The sequence below is a fragment of the Thermobia domestica genome, chromosome 1, assembly GCF_964235325.1.
Source record: "Thermobia domestica chromosome 1, izTheDome1.hap1.1, whole genome shotgun sequence".
Lineage (NCBI taxonomy): Eukaryota > Metazoa > Arthropoda > Insecta > Zygentoma > Lepismatidae > Thermobia > Thermobia domestica.
In genome coordinates, this window is record NC_137454.1 from 253,009,443 (window position 1) to 253,029,297 (window position 19,855).

The 19,855-nt window shown below is 39.4% G+C and overlaps 1 protein-coding gene across 3 annotated transcripts in view; it reads left to right on the forward strand.

Annotated features, from left to right (window-relative positions):
• Positions 1-19,855, forward strand: part of LOC145695170 (cytochrome c oxidase assembly protein COX18, mitochondrial) — a 47,013-nt gene that overhangs the window by 12,558 nt on the left and 14,600 nt on the right. The window lies entirely within an intron of this gene.

Here is a 19,855-nt window from a genome sequence, read left to right on the forward strand (position 1 = left end):
GGTGTTATAAGGATATATAAGGTCTGGAATCAATGGGACAGCACATTACTTTTGTAATGAACCACTTTGTGATTTATTCCAGAGAAGGTTTTGTTTTTTTTATTTTGTCTAGTTTCATTTAGTCAGTTGTTTGTTCAATGTTTGCTTTTATCTTCCATTTAGTTAACATGCTTACATGACGTAGAACACGGTCCGAACCGACTTGCTGCATTTTGTAGAAAAAGAAAAAGAGAGAGAGAGAGAGAGAGAAAAAGGATTTAAAAATAGATACGAACTGAAAGATGTTAAAAATAAGTAAACACGAATATTTGTTGATAAAAGTTGAAAATACATTAGTTATCACCATCTAATTAATAGAAGGAGAGTTTTGTAGTGAAGTTAATATTCTTCTCTGTTTAAAATCTTCTTAAAAATTGGATTTAGAGTGCCAAATAAGATAATTTAGCTGCGAATTCAATAATACACAAAGAGTGAAAAAGTGCACGACTGAACCGGGGCTCAATCTTCGGGGTACCGAGCCGATGTGCTAATCACTAACTACCCAGTCCACTCCCAGAACAGTCATACTCTCTCTCACTCTTCGGTGCTTTATCATTCAGACCACATGGCTTGTACCATAATCTAGTTGTTATGCTTGGACAATCCAGCGTCCATGTTCAGAACACCGCTTTATAAGTATTATTATATTAATGAAAGGGGAGAACAACCGATTTAAACTTATTTTTACACACCAAATCCTACAAGTGTAGGTTCAGCTGTACACTTTTTCACTCTGTGTATTATTGAATTCGCATATACAGAGGATTTGGTGTGTGAAAATAAGTTTAAATTGGTTGTTTCCTCCTTAGTTAATGTAATTTAGCTGTATTGTACTTTGTTGAAATAAGATTCGTAAGCATGGCAGCGTTGAAAGAAACTACATTTTCAAGTTTACTGCGCCCAGGGCACTCGTACTTTACATCTTCGTAATTCCGATGTTGATTGAAATATTTTCACCGGCTTCAAAATCGTCAAAATTCTAGTAATTTGAAGAATGGGAGTAGTAAAAAGGAATATGAAAATCATTGGACACATTTTTAAATACAGAGGGAATTCATATCTCTTTTCAGGTGTCTTTATATTTTGATTCCTGCTTAATATGCAGTCACTGGAGCTGTTACCTTCATTTGAGCTTTTGGAAATTTAGAAGTTAGGACGAGTTTAGAAATTAGTAACTCGTTATTTTCATTCCTGCTATAACTTTTTCATACTTAAGTAAAGTTAGTTCTGTGTATAGCGAATCTTCAAATTTACTATACAGTGCGTGCAGAAAGTCGCACTGCAGTGGATTATAGCAGATATACATAGATACACTGCAGTACAGTAAATTGTAAAATGGTTTATCTTAGCCTGAAAGCATAGGTCAATTCTTTTACACATGTTTGCAAACACTCGAAGTAAAGATTGATGGTGTTCGACAAAATATATGTACACCTTGTCTCAAAAAGGTTGAGCGCATTCTTTATTGGTGTTTTGAGGCAAAAATTTTCAAAGTCCAACTTCGGGTATCTTCGGGAAATAGTAAACCAGGTTCGAACCTCCAAACCAGCCTTTGTAATCGGGAAAAAGTTTGCAGATGTGTTTTTCTTCTTTTAAATATAATAAGACTTGTTATCAAGTGTTGAAAAAAGCAACATTGATTGAAATGCTTAATGACACAATATTTCGAAACTTTGTATTAATGTCACCACATGCTTGTTTGTCATTTAGCTCTCCATACGTAATGGAACATTTAGATATGTAAACGAATCTTTCCATATGTAAAAGAATGCTCAAAGTTAAGACATAGAACATAATTATCGCCTAAGTACTAAAATAATAGTCAAAGTAGAACAAAAACAGCGTTTCTAGTGGGTATGAATGTCATAATTTTCTTGAGAACCGCTATACATCGCTAAAAGTACTTTAGCAGAAGTCCTTGTGTTAGCTCACTGGTAAGCTGTTGGATTTCAAATCATAAGGTTGTGAGTTCGAATCTTCTCTGGGTCAATGCCTTTTTAAAAAAATATATTTTCCGCAATGCATGAAAAATTATATAAAATAATTACATTAAATACATCAGTTGTATATATATAACATAATCATTGCAGAATGTAGTAATTATTATTTTAAAATATAACATCTGAAATAGGAGGTGTCCACAGTAGGTCTGTATTATATATATGAGAATGTTAAATACAAGTTAAGAAGCTCGTTCACTAGCAGTAAATAAATCATGTAGTGTATTTATTTGCAGCTATTTGTCATATACAGGGTAATTCTCAACATTCATAATACAGCATGTCATTTATGTTCTTGAAAACTTATTCGATGCATAAACCGAAGGTTTAAACAGAGAATCCAAAGTTGCAACGCTCGCAAGAAATTCATGAACCCCAAAGGTCACGTGAGCAGACTGGAATTGTCCTTATGAAGCACGCCACAGCAGAAAGTCTTTACATAGATTTTCAATTCAATTCCTGATATATGCTTTTGCAATGTGGAAGTGGTGATGCCTTTAGTCGCTCTCTCTCGCTCGCTCGCTCACTCTCTATTTATACAGAATATAAAAGTGGATGGATGTGTGTGTTTCAACATAATTCTGATATATCTAGCGCAATTATAACTATATTTCTTACAGTCTGGAAAAGAGTACTGTCGGGATACATATCAAAAATGCTAGAAACTGGTCGATATTAGTATCGAATCCATAGCTTCGTGGTCGCTTAGGTGAATAGTTCTACTTTCAATTCAAGTCCAATTAAGTTCCCATTAGCGCCCAGGGTGGTTACGTAGCGACATAAAAATATCGAAATAAACCGATATTAGAATCGAATCGTAAATTTTCAGCGCCGCTAACTGCCGCATTTCCCATTAGTCCACATTAGTCCACATTTCACATTAGTCCCATTGCCTAGAAGGCAGTGTTGGGCAAAATCAATTGAAATCAATTGCAATTGATCAATCAATTGAAATTAATTGCTCTGAAAATCAATTGCAATTGATTTCAATTGCAATTGATTTCAATTTGTAATTGACAATTAATTTCAATTGCAATTGAATTCAATCATAAAATTTGCAATTAAATTTTCGTCAATTGTTAATTGGTCACCAGGCAATTGAAACTTTTAATTGTTAATTGTCAATTGCAAAGGGTGCAATTGAAACATTTAATTGTTAATTGCAATTGACAATTGAAACTTGTAATTGTTAATTGTAATTGTTAATTGCAATTGAAATCAGCAATTAAAACTGAAGATAAGAAGATGTGTGTGTATTGTGTTGTCCACTTGTTACTGTTTTACATATTTCAAATAAGGTACTTATAAGAAATGCTGGATACCTACCATCCCTTCCCCCCCTGGGAAGAAAGCCAGGAAACTAAGTATTTTTTAAAATATATTATGTTTATGGTTCTATCCCCCTCGAAGAACTCTATATGCCCGTCATGCATACAATAGGAATGGGCACCAGCGAGTTCGAGCGAGTTTTCTTTAAAACTCGACTCGACTCGAAGCAGACATCTTTGAGCTCGACTTGAGATCTCGGCTCGAAAAATTTCCCCCAACTCGACTCGAATTCGGATCGAATTTCCAGTCGAGTCGAACCAATTCAAGCTAAATCCTTTGTGTAGTTCCAAGTACTACTATCTTCAAGTATCCTACATAGACAATATAATAATCAATGATACTACTACTACTACTATAATTAATTATCATTAAATACCGTGTACCTGTATAAACATGGAATATAGGCGGTTTGTATCGGAATACCAAAAATTAGTTGACTGTCGATCTTGGTCGTCAAGAAATCTTCAGGAGGCAAGGACATCGGTCACGAGGTTCTTGGTTTGAGTTCAGGAGCAAGTATTCGGGCTCGAGCCAAAAATTGTTAGAAGTTATGGGACTCCAGCCAAACATGTTCAAAACTGCTCGACCCGGGCTTAGGGTTGTCAACAGCTCAAGCGGCTCGCTCACAGCTTATTCACTTATCGAGCCGAACTGAGAAGTGAGCCGAGCCAACAGCTCATCCAACCGAGCCAGCTCCAGCCGATGGCTCACACGAGCCGAGCCGAATTGAGCTGATTGCTTACCCCAACCGAGCCCGTTCGAGCCATCGGCTCAGTTGAGCTGACTCGAACCCAGCCTATGGACTCGTTTCAACGGAGCTGGTTCGAGCCATTGGCTCCAATCGAGCCGAGCCGATGACTCGTCTTTACCGAGCCGGTTCAAGCCATTGGCTCAATTGAGCCCAGTCGATAGGTAATCCCAACCAAGCCAGCTCAAGCTGTACGCTCAGTTGAACCAAGCCGAGTCGGTTGACATCACTATTCTGGTTGGGCTTTTACTTTGGCTAAAAAATTGGACCGTGCAGTTCTCAGCCTTGATGGTAAGAACTACAAAAAAAATGATAAGAAATCTTTAGTTTTACGTCTCACGCTTATGCCGGATAGGCTAAAGGAGACGGTGGTGATAGGAAATGAATGAAATGAAGAAAGTGGGAGGAAACGGGAGAACCCCGAGAAAATCCACGAGCACGGTGTTTGTCCATCACAAAGTACAAACTGCGCGAGCTGGGATCGAACCAGGGACCTCAAGCACCGGAGGTGAACGCTCTACCACTGACCCACCGCGCCAACTGGTAAGAACTACATTATATACTTATATTGGTGCTCACGGCGTCATTAACTTGTTCCGCCACCAACGAATTTCAAGGTACTTTGTTCTGCATCTTTTGTGCGTGTTTTGTGTCGCTTTATGCGCCTATTCCCACATTTTGTGCATCACCGGAAGTGGGTCAAAATGGGCCTACAAATATGGCGGAACAAGTTATTGCTCTTCTGCCACCAATGAATTTCGAGATTGTTTCCTTCACATCGTTTTGTGCCGTTTTGTGCGTCTACTTCCGTTTTGTACGTCGTGGGAAGTGGGTTAAAATGAGTCCCCAAGGTGGGACGAAAACGATCAAGAGTTCCGCCACTATTAAATCTCGAGGTCGTTAATTTCACATCGCGTACCCTTTTGTACGTCTATTTCGACGTTTTGTGCGTCACTGGAAGACGGTCAAAATGGGCCTCGAAGGTGGGACGAAAATGACCCACTGCTCCGCCACTACCGAATTTCGATATCCTTCCTTTCGCATCGACTACTGAATTTTCGTGCTGTTTCGTGCCGCCATTTCCACGTTTCGTGCGTCACCAGAAATGGGTCAAAATGGGCTTCCAAGGTAGGACGAAAATGACACACTGTTCCGCCACTATCGAATTTCGAGGTTGTTAATTTTACATCGCGTACCCTTTTGTGCGCCTATTTCGACGTTTTGTACGTCACTGGAAGATGGTCAAAATGGGCCTCGAAGGTGGGATGAAAATGACCAAGAGTTTCGCCACTACTGAATTTCGATATCCTTCCTTGTGCATCGACTAGTGGATTTTCGTGCCGTTTCGTGCCCTTATTTCCACGTTTTGTGCGTCACTGTAAGTGGGTCAAAATGGGCTTCCAAGATGGGACGAAAATGACCGAGAGTTCCGCCACTATTAAATCTCGAGGTCGTTAATTTCACATCGCGTACCCTTTTGTACGTCTATTTCGACGTTTTGTGCGTCACTGGAAGACGGTCAAAATGGGCCTCGAAGGTGGGACGAAAATGACCCACTGCTCCGCCACTACCGAATTTCGATATCCTTCCTTTCGCATCGACTACTGAATTTTCGTGCTGTTTCGTGCCGCCATTTCCACGTTTCGTGCGTCACCAGAAATGGGTCAAAATGGGCTTCCAAGGTAGGACGAAAATGACACACTGTTCCGCCACTATCGAATTTCGAGGTTGTTAATTTTACATCGCGTACCCTTTTGTGCGCCTATTTCGACGTTTTGTACGTCACTGGAAGATGGTCAAAATGGGCCTCGAAGGTGGGATGAAAATGACCAAGAGTTTCGCCACTACTGAATTTCGATATCCTTCCTTGTGCATCGACTAGTGGATTTTCGTGCCGTTTCGTGCCCTTATTTCCACGTTTTGTGCGTCACTGTAAGTGGGTCAAAATGGGCTTCCAAGATGGGACGAAAATGACCGAGAGTTCCGCCACTATTAAATCTCGAGGTCGTTAATTTCACATCGCGTACCCTTTTGTACGTCTATTTCGACGTTTTGTGCGTCACTGGAAGACGGTCAAAATGGGCCTCGAAGGTGGGACGAAAATGACCCACTGCTCCGCCACTACCGAATTTCGATATCCTTCGTTTTGCATCGACTAGTGGATTTTCGTGCCGTTTCGTGCCCTTATTTCCACGTTTAGTGCGTCACCGGAAGGGGGTTAAAATGAGTCCCCAAGGTGGTACGAAAACGATCAAGAGTTCCGCCACTATTAAATCTCGAGGTCGTTAATTTCACATCACGTACCCTTTTGTACGTCTATTTCGACGTTTTGTGCGTCGCTGGAAGACGGTCAAAATGGACCTCAAAGGTGGGACGAAAATGACCCACTGCTCCGCCACTACCGAATTTCGAGGTTCTTCCTTTCGCATCAATTAGTGAACGTTTCGTGCCGTTTCGTGCCCTTATTTCCACGTTTAGTGCGTCACCGGAAGTGGGTCAAAATGGGCTTCCAAGATGGAACGAAAATGACCGAGAGTTCCGCCACTATTAAATCTCGAGGTCGTTAATTTCACATCGCGTACCCTTTTGTACGTCTATTTCGACGTTTTGTGCATCACTGGAAGACGGTCAAAATGGGCCTCGAAGGTGGGACGAAAATGACCCACTGCTCCGCCACTACCGAATTTCGATATCCTTCCTTTCGCATCGACTACTGAATTTTCGTGCTGTTTCGTGCCCCCATTTCCACGTTTCGTGCGTCACCAGAAATGGGTCAAAATGGGCTTCCAAGGTAGGACGAAAATGACACACTGTTCCGCCACTATCGAATTTCGAGGTCGTTAATTTTACATCGCGTACCCTTTTGTGCGCCTATTTCGACGTTTTGTACGTCACTGGAAGATGATCAAAATGGGCCTCGAAGGTGGGATGAAAATGACCAAGAGTTTCACCACTACTGAATTTCGATATCCTTCCTTTTGCATCGACTAGTGGATTTTCGTGCCGTTTCGTGCCCTTATTTCCACGTTTTGTGCGTCACCGTAAGTGGGTCAAAATGGGCTTCCAAGATGGGACGAAAATGACCAAGAGTTCCGCTACTATGGAATTTCGAGGTCGTTAATTTCACATTGCATACCCTTTTGTGCGCGTATTTCGACGTTTTGTGCGTCACTGGAAGACGGTCAAAATGGGCCTCGAAGGTGGGACGAAAATGACCCACTGCTCCGCTACTATACCTACCGAATTTCGTGGTCCTTCCTTTCGCGTCGAGTAGTGAATGTTTCGTGCTCTTATTTTCACGTTTTGCGCGTCACCAGAAGTGTGTGAAAATGGACGTCCAAAGTGTGACCAAAATGACCCATTGTTCCGACACTATCGAATTTCTAGGTCGTTTCTTTCGCATCGTTTAGTGATTATTTTTTTAAAAGTTTTCTGTGCCTACTTCCTCGTCTTGTGCGTCACCGGAAGTGAGTTAAACGGGCTTTTAAAGTGGGAGTTAAATGGCTCACTATTCCGCCACTATCGAATTTCGGGGTTGGTTCTTTCGCATCGTTTAGTGTGTATTTTGTACCGTTCTGTTCGCCTACTTCCACGTTTTGAGCATCACCAGAAATGCGTCAAAATGGTCCATCAATGTGTGAGAAAATAGAGCCATTGTTCCGCCACTATCGAATTTGGGGGGTCGTTTCTTTCGCATCGTATAGTGCCTGCTTTGTACCGTTTTGTGCTCCTATTTCCACTTTAGTGCTTCTATTTCCACTTTAGTGCGACAACAAAAATGGGTCAAAATGGCCTACAAGTATAGCGGAATAACTTAATGCTGTTCCGTCACCATCAAATGAGGTCGTTTCCTTCACACTTTTTATACATGATTTGTGTCGCTTTGTGCATCAGTGGAAGAGGGTCAAAATGGACCTTGAAAGTTGAATGAATATGTCTTTCTCTGCCATATTTGTAGGTCACCTTTGACCCACTTTCGTTGGCCTACAAAACGTGAAAGTATGCGCAGAAACGGTATAAATATGCACTAAACAATGCGAAAAAAGCGACCTTGAAATTCGATACTGGTGGGAGAGTGGATCAGTTTTCTTCCCACATTGAATGCCCATTTTGACCCACTACCATTGATTCACAAAACGTGGAAATAGACTTACAAAACTGTAGAAAACACGCACAAGACGATGTGAAGGAAACGACCTCGAAATCGTTCCTGACGGAACAGCATTAACTTGTTCCGCCATATTTGTAGGATAACGTTGACCCATTTCCGGTGACGCAGAAAACGAGGAAATAGGCGCACAAAACGACACAAAAATGGAAATTTAGCTTAATTACATGGAAATTTTAAGTTTGTAAGCTTAATTATATGGAAAATTTTATAAATTTTCCTTTAAGTTGGTCTACTTTACGTTGATTTGGGACTTTTAAATTGTATTCATTTTTCCACTGAAAAATATGTATAATTCAACAAGTTGATTTGATTTTGAGTTGCTTTTGGGGTTTAACGTCCCGGTCAGCAGCGAGGCTATATGAGACATGGACCTACTGATTAACGTGGAATCCGAACCACATGAGCTCCCGCAGGGAATCGAACCCGGGTTTCCCACGCCAAAGGCGCGTACGCTAACCGCTTAGGCACGGAGGAGCTCTATGATTCAACAAGGAAATATTTATTAGTTATAATTATAATAATTATCTATATAATTGAATTCATTGTAATTTGGTCCATAACAAACACTTTACCATTTCGTACTAGCTGTTATACCCGTTCTTCGCACGGATCAGATAAAATATCAATGTAAACAAACTGAACAACGGGAGAACAATTAAGAAACATTTCTAACATTGGATATATTTTGTGTGAATATACAGGGTGGTTCAGTAATGTTGGACAGCCCTGAATAAATCGGAAACCAGAAGAGATATTAGCAAGAGTGTGGTGGATCCAGATACTTCTGGAAGGGGGACGTCTTTTGAGGTACCACACAATGTTACCAGGTCAACAGTGTTGCCAGCTCAGTACAAAGTTGTATTTTTTTAAATGGAACATATAGAAGTTTATGCCATCAAAAGAATTAGTACAGAATGTGAATACCAACAAGCGAAAGCGCATCTGTCAGTGTTGCCAAATAAGGAAGTTATAAAGCTTCAAAGAACAAGAAATTAAAGTGTCCGTAGGGCAAAACTAGCAAAAAGGCAAGAAAAATAATACTACGGAATGAAAAGGAGTAACAGAAAGAGTAAACCAAAGAACGCACAGCATCCAGTGAGTAACAGGGTTGCCAAAGCAAAGGGGGAAAAAATTGAAAATTTTGCAGTTGCTATAGGAGGAAAAGTGCCCATATGACATAATGCTGGAAACACCATAGAAAGTCTATGTAAGAGTCAGGAATCCTAATCGCGTTTGTTCGAAAGCGATATCTCTAACCGTTTTCGAGATACACCAAAGGTGTGCGGGGTTTGCAACACTGCATAATTGATTTGACGATTAGACCCGTGTAGTTCTTACATTTTGTTGGGCGTATCATTTTCATTACTCGTTCCTGTAGTTTGGAGGGCGAGGGAATTATTATGCAGTGTTGCAAACTCCGCACAGCTTTGGTGTATCTCGGAAACGGTTAGAGATATTGCTTTCGAACAAACGCGATTAGGATTCCTGAATCTTACATAGACTTTCTATGGTGTTTCCAGCATTATGTCATATGGGCACTTTTCCTCCTATAGCAACTGCAAAATTTTCAATTTTTCCCCCTTTGCTTTGGCAACCCTGTTACTCACTGGATGCTGTGCGTTCTTTGGTTTACTCTTTCTGTTACTCCTTTTCATTCCGTAGTATTATTTTTCTTGCCTTTTTGCTAGTTTTGCTCTACGGACACTTTAATTTCTTGATCTTTGAAGCTTTATAACTTCCTTATTTGGCAACACTGACAGATGCGCTTTCGCTTGTTGGTATTCACATTCTGTACTAATTCTTTTGATGGCATAAACTTCTATATGTTCCATTTAAAAAAATACAACTTTGTACTGAGCTGGCAACACTGTTGACCTGGTAACATTGTGTGGTACCTCAAAGGATGTCCCCCTTCCACAAGTATCTGGATCCACCAAATTCTTCCTAATATCTCTTCTGGTTTCCGATTTATTCAGGGCTGTCCAACATTACTGAACCACCCTGTATATCCAACAACGTACATGTGCTTTCATTGGGAAGGCCGATGGGGCTGAATTTTAACGTAAACACTATCGGGGGTGTCACTATACGTCTGAGCAACCCCGATAAATATGGATTCGACACAAATTCTACTACTTTTACATGTCCCGGTGAACACCCCCTCAGACCCCCTTGGTTCGTATTGTGAAACAATCTCCTCTGGCCCCCACCAACCCCCAACTAATACCACGAAAACTATGAATGTGACACTAACATTTGCCATTTTCTACTACTTTTTATATATGCCGGTAAAAATCCCTATAATCCTCTGGTTCCAATTTTGAAAAAACAATGCCTCTGGTCCGCAGCCGATGGGGGCTGTATTTGGAAGTCAACGCCTGTGGAAGTATCACCATTCATCTCAGCGACAGCTAAAACTATGGATTTGAAACTAATATCGGTCACTTTCCATTAGTTTTACATGTCTCGCAATTCCCTACCCCCGGTGACTCCCGGCCCGCATACAATGCTGGCTAAATTTGAAAATCATCGCTAATGAAAGTATCACCATTAATCTCAGCCACCGCGAAAACTACGGAATTGACATCGGTCATTGTGGATTATTTTTACATGTCTCTTGATCCCCTTCATAATGCCCCCGTTTCTTATCTGCTGGGGGCTAAATGTGAAAGTAAACGCGATCTTGAGTTTCACCAATGAGCTCAGCTACCCCGAAAACTATGAATTTGACATTAATATCGGTCATTTTCGATTATTTTTTTACATGTCTCGGAATTCCCCCCCTCTGGTGACCCAAGGCCCGCATACAACGGTGGATGAATTTGAAAGTCATCGCTAATGGTAGTGTCACCATTGATATCAGCAACCGCGAAAACTATGGATTTGACACTAATATCGGTCATTTTGGATTACTTTTACGTTTCGGTATCCCCCCCCCCCATTGACCCACGGCCCGTAGCAGAATACGGTGAATTTGGAAGTTAATGCGATCGGAGTTTCACCATTGATCTCAGCGACCGCGAAAACTATGAAATCGACACTGATATCGGCCATTTTCTACTACTTTTACATGTCCCGGTAAACGCCCCCCTGAGACCCCCTGGTTCGAATTTTTTCGAAAAAGCTTTGCCTTGGTGTGAAACCTGGACCAAGGTATCTTTGACCAAAATTTGGTAACTCTCGGTCGACTTGTCTGGTCCCCAGGCCGGTCCCGGTAAACGTCTCCTGGAGACCCCATAGTAAGGAATTAAAAAAAAAAACTCTTCGTCTTGGTCTGGGGCCTAGACCAAGCTACCCGTGACCAAATTTTGAAAAGTTTCGGTCCACTCGTCTCGTCCACAGGCCGCACAAAGATAGACACACAGCCACACGAACAAACTATTTTATTTATATTAGAAAGGTCAGATCCGCTGTTATTGTATTAGTGCGATGCTTGAGCGATTGATCGTAGAAATTCAAACTCCGATGAGTGATAATTTTATAGGCTTGTTTTATTACAAGTTTAAACTCTTTAGTCAGTAGAGAAGAGGGCGTGAATCATGGGTCAGAGTTGATGACAATGGGTTTTGGCGGGTCTGTGGGTCACAGTGGGTAAGAGTGATTTATGGTGGGTGGTGGGTCAGAGTGGGTCACGGTGGGTCGTGGGTCACGACGGGTGGTGAGTCAATTGGTCGTGGCTAAAGTTTTCATTGCCCCACGCCCTCTCTGAACTACAGTGTTGAAAATTAATCAGTGAAAATCAATTGCAATTGATCAATCAATTGAAAGTAATTGCTGTGGAAATCAATTGCAATTGAATCAATTGCCAATTAATTTCAATTGCAATTGAATTACAGAATTCAATTGCAATTACTTTCCACTGCAATTACTTTCAATCAATTGATCAATTGCAATTGATTCTCCTTTTTTAATGGCCAACTGCAATTAACAATTAACCATTACTTATTTCAATTGTTAATTGCAATTAACAATTAAATTTACAGATTAATTGTTAATTGTTAATTCAATTGAAATTTGCCCAACACTGCTAGAAGGCAATATATTTGCAGAGTGAAAAGTTTAAAACTTGAATAATATTTTAATTTTTTCCGTATTAAAAAGTTAAAAATCAAGAGCAAATATACTATTTCATGAACAATCCTCTTTTACTGTTCTAATATGCATAATAATAGCGTAAGAAATCTAAAAATAATTCAGAACACGTTTCACATTTGTTATTTTTTGTTACGTAGTTCTAGCTGTAGCATGTAGTGAGTGGTATTTAAATGTAATAAATTCACTAATTAAGCATATTCGAATTAAGTTTTATTTTTAAGTTAGGGATGAAGGGGCGGAGAAATATGTAGTTATTGGGGCGCCGAGAGCAAAAGTGCGTAGAGGCGCCGAGCTTTTAAATGCAACACTGGTCGCTAAATTAATTGGTAGAAATTTTAATGTCATTTAAGACCAAATTTAGTCCTAACGGTGGCAGTATCCGTTTGCTCTCCTAGGAGAAATGAAAGGGGCTGACATCAAAGACCGACATTAGTGTCGAATCCATAATTTTCGAGGTGGATTAGATAAAGAGTGGCACTCCAGGTGCTTAATGATATAGAAAATTAGTTTTTCTTTCTTTTTTTTTTTTTTTACGTTGGTCTACTTTTCCTTGATTTGAGACTTTCAAATTTCATCCTATTTTCTACTGAAATGTGTCTGTAAGGCAACAAAGAAATAATTATATATGATAAATTTAAATTCATTTTAATTCGGAAGTTGAGAAACACTTTGCCATTATATATCGTAAAGGTCAGATCCACCAGCATAGTAACAGAGAGGTGCTTGAGCCATTGACGGTAGAAATTCAAACTCCGGTAAGTGATAATTTCACAGTCTTGTTTTATTACAAGTGTAGCCTCTTTAGTCAACGGAGAAGAGGACGTGGATCATGGGTCAGAGTTGATGTCGATGGGTCGGAGTTGGTCGCAATGGTTCAGAGTGGTTCATAGTTGGTGGTGGGTCAGAGTAGATCACGATGGATGATGGGTCAGAGTGGGCCAATGGGTCATTTGGGTGGTGGGTGATACTGGATCATGGTGGGTCGTGAATCAAATTTTCATTGACCCACACCATATCTGGTTAAAATTGTACTAAAGATAAGAGGCACCGAAGATGCATGTCGGCTATTATGCTCAAAGTTTGCACATAGATAGTACCCCACCAGAAAGCAATAAATCTGAAACGGTTCACGGTATCACCTCCTAGAACTCGAGATGTAGGGGTTTGTCTGATTGGCTAAATTAAGACGTCAATGATTTATCCATCAACAAGCAAGCTTTTTATGATCGTTTCCGTAGGGAAATCAGAAGAACACGTGCCTAGTAATAGTAATATTGATAGTTCGCGTCCACTCCGGGGTATTTGTTTTGTGTTTTTTTGACTCACCTAAATATAAACAAATCACACATATAGGCATTTTAACATATTTTGGGAGAGTAATTTTGTGGTTCGTTGTCGTTTCATCGCGTCTCTGCCGCTGGTAGTAAAGTTTTCAAAATGGAACTGGGGCCACCGCGGATTGTCGCTGCGGGGCCACCAATTTTTGGCGAGAGGTCAATAGTTGACCATCTGTAGTCCACCGACGCTTACAGCTTAGGGTAATGAACGATGTCTTTGCCTTGTAGACGTCATAACTACCGACGTCGGCAGTCAACTAGCTTTTAGTATTCCTTTACTAACCATCTATCGTTCATGTTTATACACGGTGTTGTACTAATAATAATAATAATAATAATAATAATAATAATAATAATAATAATAATAATAATAATAATAATAATAATTATTATTATTATTATTATTATTATTATTATTATTATTATTATTATTATTATTATTTGTAGTAATAGTAGTATAATTGATAATAGAATAATTATATTGTCTATGTATTGTCTAGGTAGGACTACACACAGGATTTGGCTCGTTTTAGTTTGACTCGACTCTAATCCGAGTCGAGTTGGAGGATATTTTTCGCGCCGAGTCCTAGAGAAGACCTCAAAGATGTCTATTTCGAGTCGAGTCGAGTTTCAAAGAAAACTCGCTCGTGCCCATCCCTACTAATGAGAGCTTAATCGGAGTTAAGCGAAATCGAAAGTCATACTATTTATCTAAGCGACCCCGAAAACTATGAATTCGACACTAATACCGATCATTTTCTAGCAATCTTTTATATGTATCCCCCTCCCATTCACCATAGGTAACCCGACAGCACTCTTTTTCAGACTATAAGAAATTTGGTTAAAATTACTCTAGGCCAGTGGTTCTCAATCTAATTCCTATCACGATCCCCTTTTATCACATCCTCTTGCCAGCGACCCTTTTATAATTTGTGTTTTATAATAAGCTTGTGTGGGATTTTTAACATACCTATTTCTATAATAGTATTTATAGAATCCATTTCTTGTTTATAGTGAACAGTGCATTGGCATGGAAAATCAGCGCTCGGGGCGAGAGTATACGACGATGTCTCCGTACATATGAGTGAGGTCGACAGACTAGCTGCGAAGCGCCACCATGGTTGGCACGAAGCTCAATAAAATTTTCAAAAGTAAACTCTGCCTTTTCTAGATTTTGAGCACATTTTATTACGTTTTTCCTTCTATTCTATACATGTGCACATGCACTTTCCTATAGGGATGCACGCGAGACGCGAGAAGTCTCGTCTCGTCTCGCATTTGCGATACGAGACACGAGAGTGAAAATTTTAAGCGAGACGCGAGACGAGACTAAACCATGCGAGACGAGACGCTAGACGAGACTCGGTTAAGTCTCGCACGAGAAGTCTCGCGAGACTTCTCGCAGTCTCGCAACATTTATGAATTACATTTAATTGTATATTTAGTAATTTTACATTTATTGAGTTTTCTAAGTTGAGCGTTAATGCCTCCAGGAACAAAAACGTGATTGGGGCAATAGACATTTTATGAGATTTATTATTAATCAAGGTTAATTTTCAGAATTAAAGCCTTGTTTAGTTTCTAAACATCATTAAAAAAAGAAAAGCTTTGTAGATTGGAAATTTATTACAGCATCGATTTAGGACTTTATTTTGCGACACAAACACACACACGCGGGCGCGCACGAATACATGAACTTCTATTTTTGGTCTGAAAAGCGAATAAGACTCCCTATTGCTGCGAAATATGATATTTCTGTTGTTTCTGTCTTTTTCACATTACTACTAGCGATTAATGTTGGGGAATGGCGGGGAAATCCCCTCTCGTCAAAGTTTATCCCCGGCCCGGCTCGCAGAAATAACATGATATTTTTTACATGGAATAAGTATTTTCTTTCTATATATTTATCAAAAACATCCCCCTCTAGTTCGGAAGTTTAATTCAAATACTGGTTTGGCAGGATGTCCCTATATACTAGGTTTCGTGGGAGATGGTAGGAATGGCCCTATATCTGTCAGTAATTTTATTTTCTAGATCTGGCAGTATAAGTTGAAAGCGAAAGTTGATAAAATGCGATAATCCAACATTGTTACAAGCCCGAACGAACCAAAAGAATTGGGTCGTATTGTGTTGTGAGGAGTTCTTCTGTTGTGTACAAGCGCTTTTGGTGGTATAAAAATATCTTTATACTGGAAAATCACCCTTCAAGGAAACGACCAAAACGTGTAAATGTTGATAGTGGCGACGATATTTTAGAAGAGGCAAATATTGCTGGAGACCTCTAAGCTGGAAAACAATGTTGGATTCAGCAACAATTTATGCCGGTTTTGCTGTAAATTATGCTATTAATTTGACGAAAATTAATGGTCCAGCGATCAAATTCGCTGGTATATGGTATGGTATATGGTATGTGTTTTTATACGTGTAAAGTCAGTATAACAATTCATTCTTTATACAGCTTTTCGTATGTATTAATATTCCTTTATAAAAACTGTTTTTAATATTATTATTACGGCGCACCATTTTCAGATTTCTTTCGCGAGTCGTTGACCAAGTCGTTCCCCACAATAGGCGTGTCGTGCAATTAACCAACCACGCATCAGGTACTAGCTTTTACCTATTGCTTCCTGCTCACAGCTCAGAATATTGGTAACTATGGATAGACGTACAGCAGTAATTACTTTATGGGAGTTGGAAGGCTATTCTGCAACTGCAGCTAGCAGGCGAGTAGGTGTCCCGGCCTCTACAGGAAAGCGATGGATTCGGAAATATGGTCACCGAAGCCGAAGATGCGAGATTAGTAAACGAAGCCCGGCTAGACCCACTAAGGACGTCTAGACAGCTAAGGGAAGCTTCTCTTTTTCCTGGTAGTAAGCATACAGCTCTGCGAAGGATTCGTCATGCCGGGTTACGTGGCTGTGTTGCTGCCGTGAAGGAAAAACTCTCAGACGACCACAAAATTTGCCGTCTCGCGTTTGCACAGGCGAATGTGGGTCGCAATTGGGAAAACGTGGTTTTCTCAGATGATTCCATATTCACAACATTAAATGAGGGACGCCGTTTTGTGTATCGCCCGAGAGGCACCCGATATGACCCTGGATGTGTTGCTGCTTGAAATCGCAGTGGCCATGTATCTATTTCATGTTGGGGTTGGATTTTCAGGCGCGGAGCAGAACAGCTTCACAGAATTGAAGGACACCTGGACAGTGCTCAGTACTTAGATATTATGAGTAATATCATGGTGCCATCTGTACGAGTATTTCAGCCTGATGGTGTAATTCAGTTCCAGCAAGACCAGTCGCCAATACATACTTCCCGTGTGGTTTAGGAATGGTTCGCAGGGCAGCCTGAGATTGATTTAATTGACTGGCCGCCTCGTGGAGCAGACCTCAATCTCATGGAAAATATGTGGGCAGAAGTGAAGAGTACTCTAAGGGGTAGTTGGCCTGAGGCAGATCCACCAGAACCCAAGATGACCTGTGGCATCTTTTTTCCGAAGCATAGCTGGAGGTAGGGGAAGGAGATAAATTTGTCACCCATTTAATAGATTCCATGCCCAGAAGAATAGGGCGTGTAATAAATTCAGAAAGGTGAATTTTTTTAATTCTAGTGTTTGTTTTAAATTGATAACATAGATGTAATATTTTATGTAAGACTCCTGTAATTGGGATTCTCTTGTTGGAGTCAGCGGATTTAAATAAATAAAATAAGTATTGGACACAATGTCCCCGCCTTAACTCCCGAAAACAGTCCTTTTCAGGGCTACCTAAACGCTTCTGAAAATATTTCTAGAAGTAAACCACTCCTTGAATCCGATTTCTGTGCAATTCTACTAACAAAAAAAAAAAGATAATTCTCTGCAGGCTTTGAACTCAAGACGACCTCATTAACAAGCCCGTACGTAGAGTGAGCTAACATGAACACGCAAATCCAACCTGAAGAAACACGACTTTCAATTTCCGGTATTCCATTACACTGATGGTCATATACTTTGCAAATGTTGTATTCAACTTGGGATATTCCGCAACACATAAACAAAGCGAAAGAGAGAGAGAGAGAGAGAGAGAGAGAGAGAGAGAGAGAGAGAGAGAGAGAGAAATGAATATACAAAAGCATATTCAACGTATTCGAATGAGACTCTAAGTAACGATATTCCGTTCTAAAGAGAATTTGTGTTTCTTCCCGTGACGTTAAGGGGATCGGGAAAAGTTATGTGTCTTGAAGCAGGATCCGACTTTGGATACTCTGTTTACACACTTTCTATATTCGTAGGAATATACTGTATTTCACGAATGTAAATGACATGCTGTATTGAGAATATTGAGAAGTTACATCTGTATGACAAATAGCTGCAAATAAATACACTACATAATTTATTTATTGCTATTAAACGATTTTCCTAACTTGCATTTAACATTCTCATATATAATAACGACCTACTGTGAAAATTATCTCAGATTTTATATTTTAAACATAATAATTACTACATTCTGCAATGATTATGTTATATATATACAACTGATATATTTTAATGTAATTATTTTATATAATTTTTCATGCATTGCGGAAAATATAATTTTAAAAAAAGGCATTAACCCAGAGAAGATTCGAACTCATAACCTTATGATTTAAGGTCCGACAACTTACCAGTGAGCTAACACAAGGACTTCTGCTAACACCCACTAGAAACGCTGTTCCGCATATCTAAATGTTCCATTACGTATGGAGAGCTAAATGACAAACAAGCATGTGGTGACATTAATACAAAGTTTCGAAATATTGTGTCATTAAGTATTTCAATCAATGTTGCTTTTTTCAACACTTGATAACAAGTCTTATTATATTTAAAAGAAGAAAAACACATCTGCAAACTTTTTCCCGATTACAAAGGCTGGCTTAGAGGTTCGAACCTGGTTTACTATTTCCCGAAGATACCCGAAGTTGGACTTTGAAAATTTTTGCCTCAAAACACCAATAAAGAATGCGCTCAACCTTTTTGAGACAAGGTGTACCTTATATGTGATAGTTTCCCTTAGTACTTTAATAGTTTTAGGTCTATCCTGGTACTGTTCAACGAATACTGTTGAGCCACTTTTCAGGGAATAGTGTTTCACATGTTTTCCATATGAGTTTTCACCGGCACGAAACACGTGTTTAACCAAAAAGCACTTTTTTTTTTCCATCGTTAGCATTGTAACGCATACTTGTATTACTCAATACTCAACAGAACTCTGATCTACCTTTGATCATAACACCTGGTCACAATGTAACACGAACTGCCTTTATTGTGCATGTGCAGTATGTGTTTCTATTAAGTTGAAAGTTAAAGTCTAACTTAGTTCGTGTCTGTGTTGAACATTTACATAACACAACATACCCACACTAAAGGAGCAAAGTAAATGTTTCAATTGTTTTCTTACAATAATGTACCTACATTAATTGCAGAGCGACATTTTGAACCACTTGTTAACGTGTAACGTGTAGAATAGTTTTAAATCACTACTCACGAAATGGGTTTTGTGCAAGTACTAAAGAACTAGGATAGAATGGAAATATTTAATTACCTAATTCCAAACTCATCATGGCAAAGGTAGAAGCTATAGGTATAGAAAATATGAGCACAAATCTACACATGGCACTTGAATTCGAAGTTAAAATGATCTCAAAAACTGATGAAGGTGCTTTTAACTTTTTGGATCATAATTTTACTTATCGCAATTATAATCAGTTCTGTGATGCTTTTCGTAGTGTTTTTCTGTATAGATTAAAATTAAAGTCTTATAATTAGAATATTTTATTTACAAGTCCTGTAGCTTGTGGCAGAAAACGGATCTCGATTGATCTTAATCTTCTATACAGGGTAGCACCGTATTCATAGGTAGAGGTTCTACTAATTCCCCTACATTTTTTTTATTACATCAGTTCTTTTTTTATTCTTTTCCATTTATTATCTGTCCCCTTTATCTTTGTTTACTATTGCTGTTAAAATTCGAACAATCTCATTCATTATTTGAATAAATAAATATTATAATAATTTTAATGACAGCATTGTTCACTGCATGGTGTGACCTATATTCAAACTATCATGCACTCCAGAAGTAAGTATTGTATTCTAGTTCTAGACTTACGCTTGTTT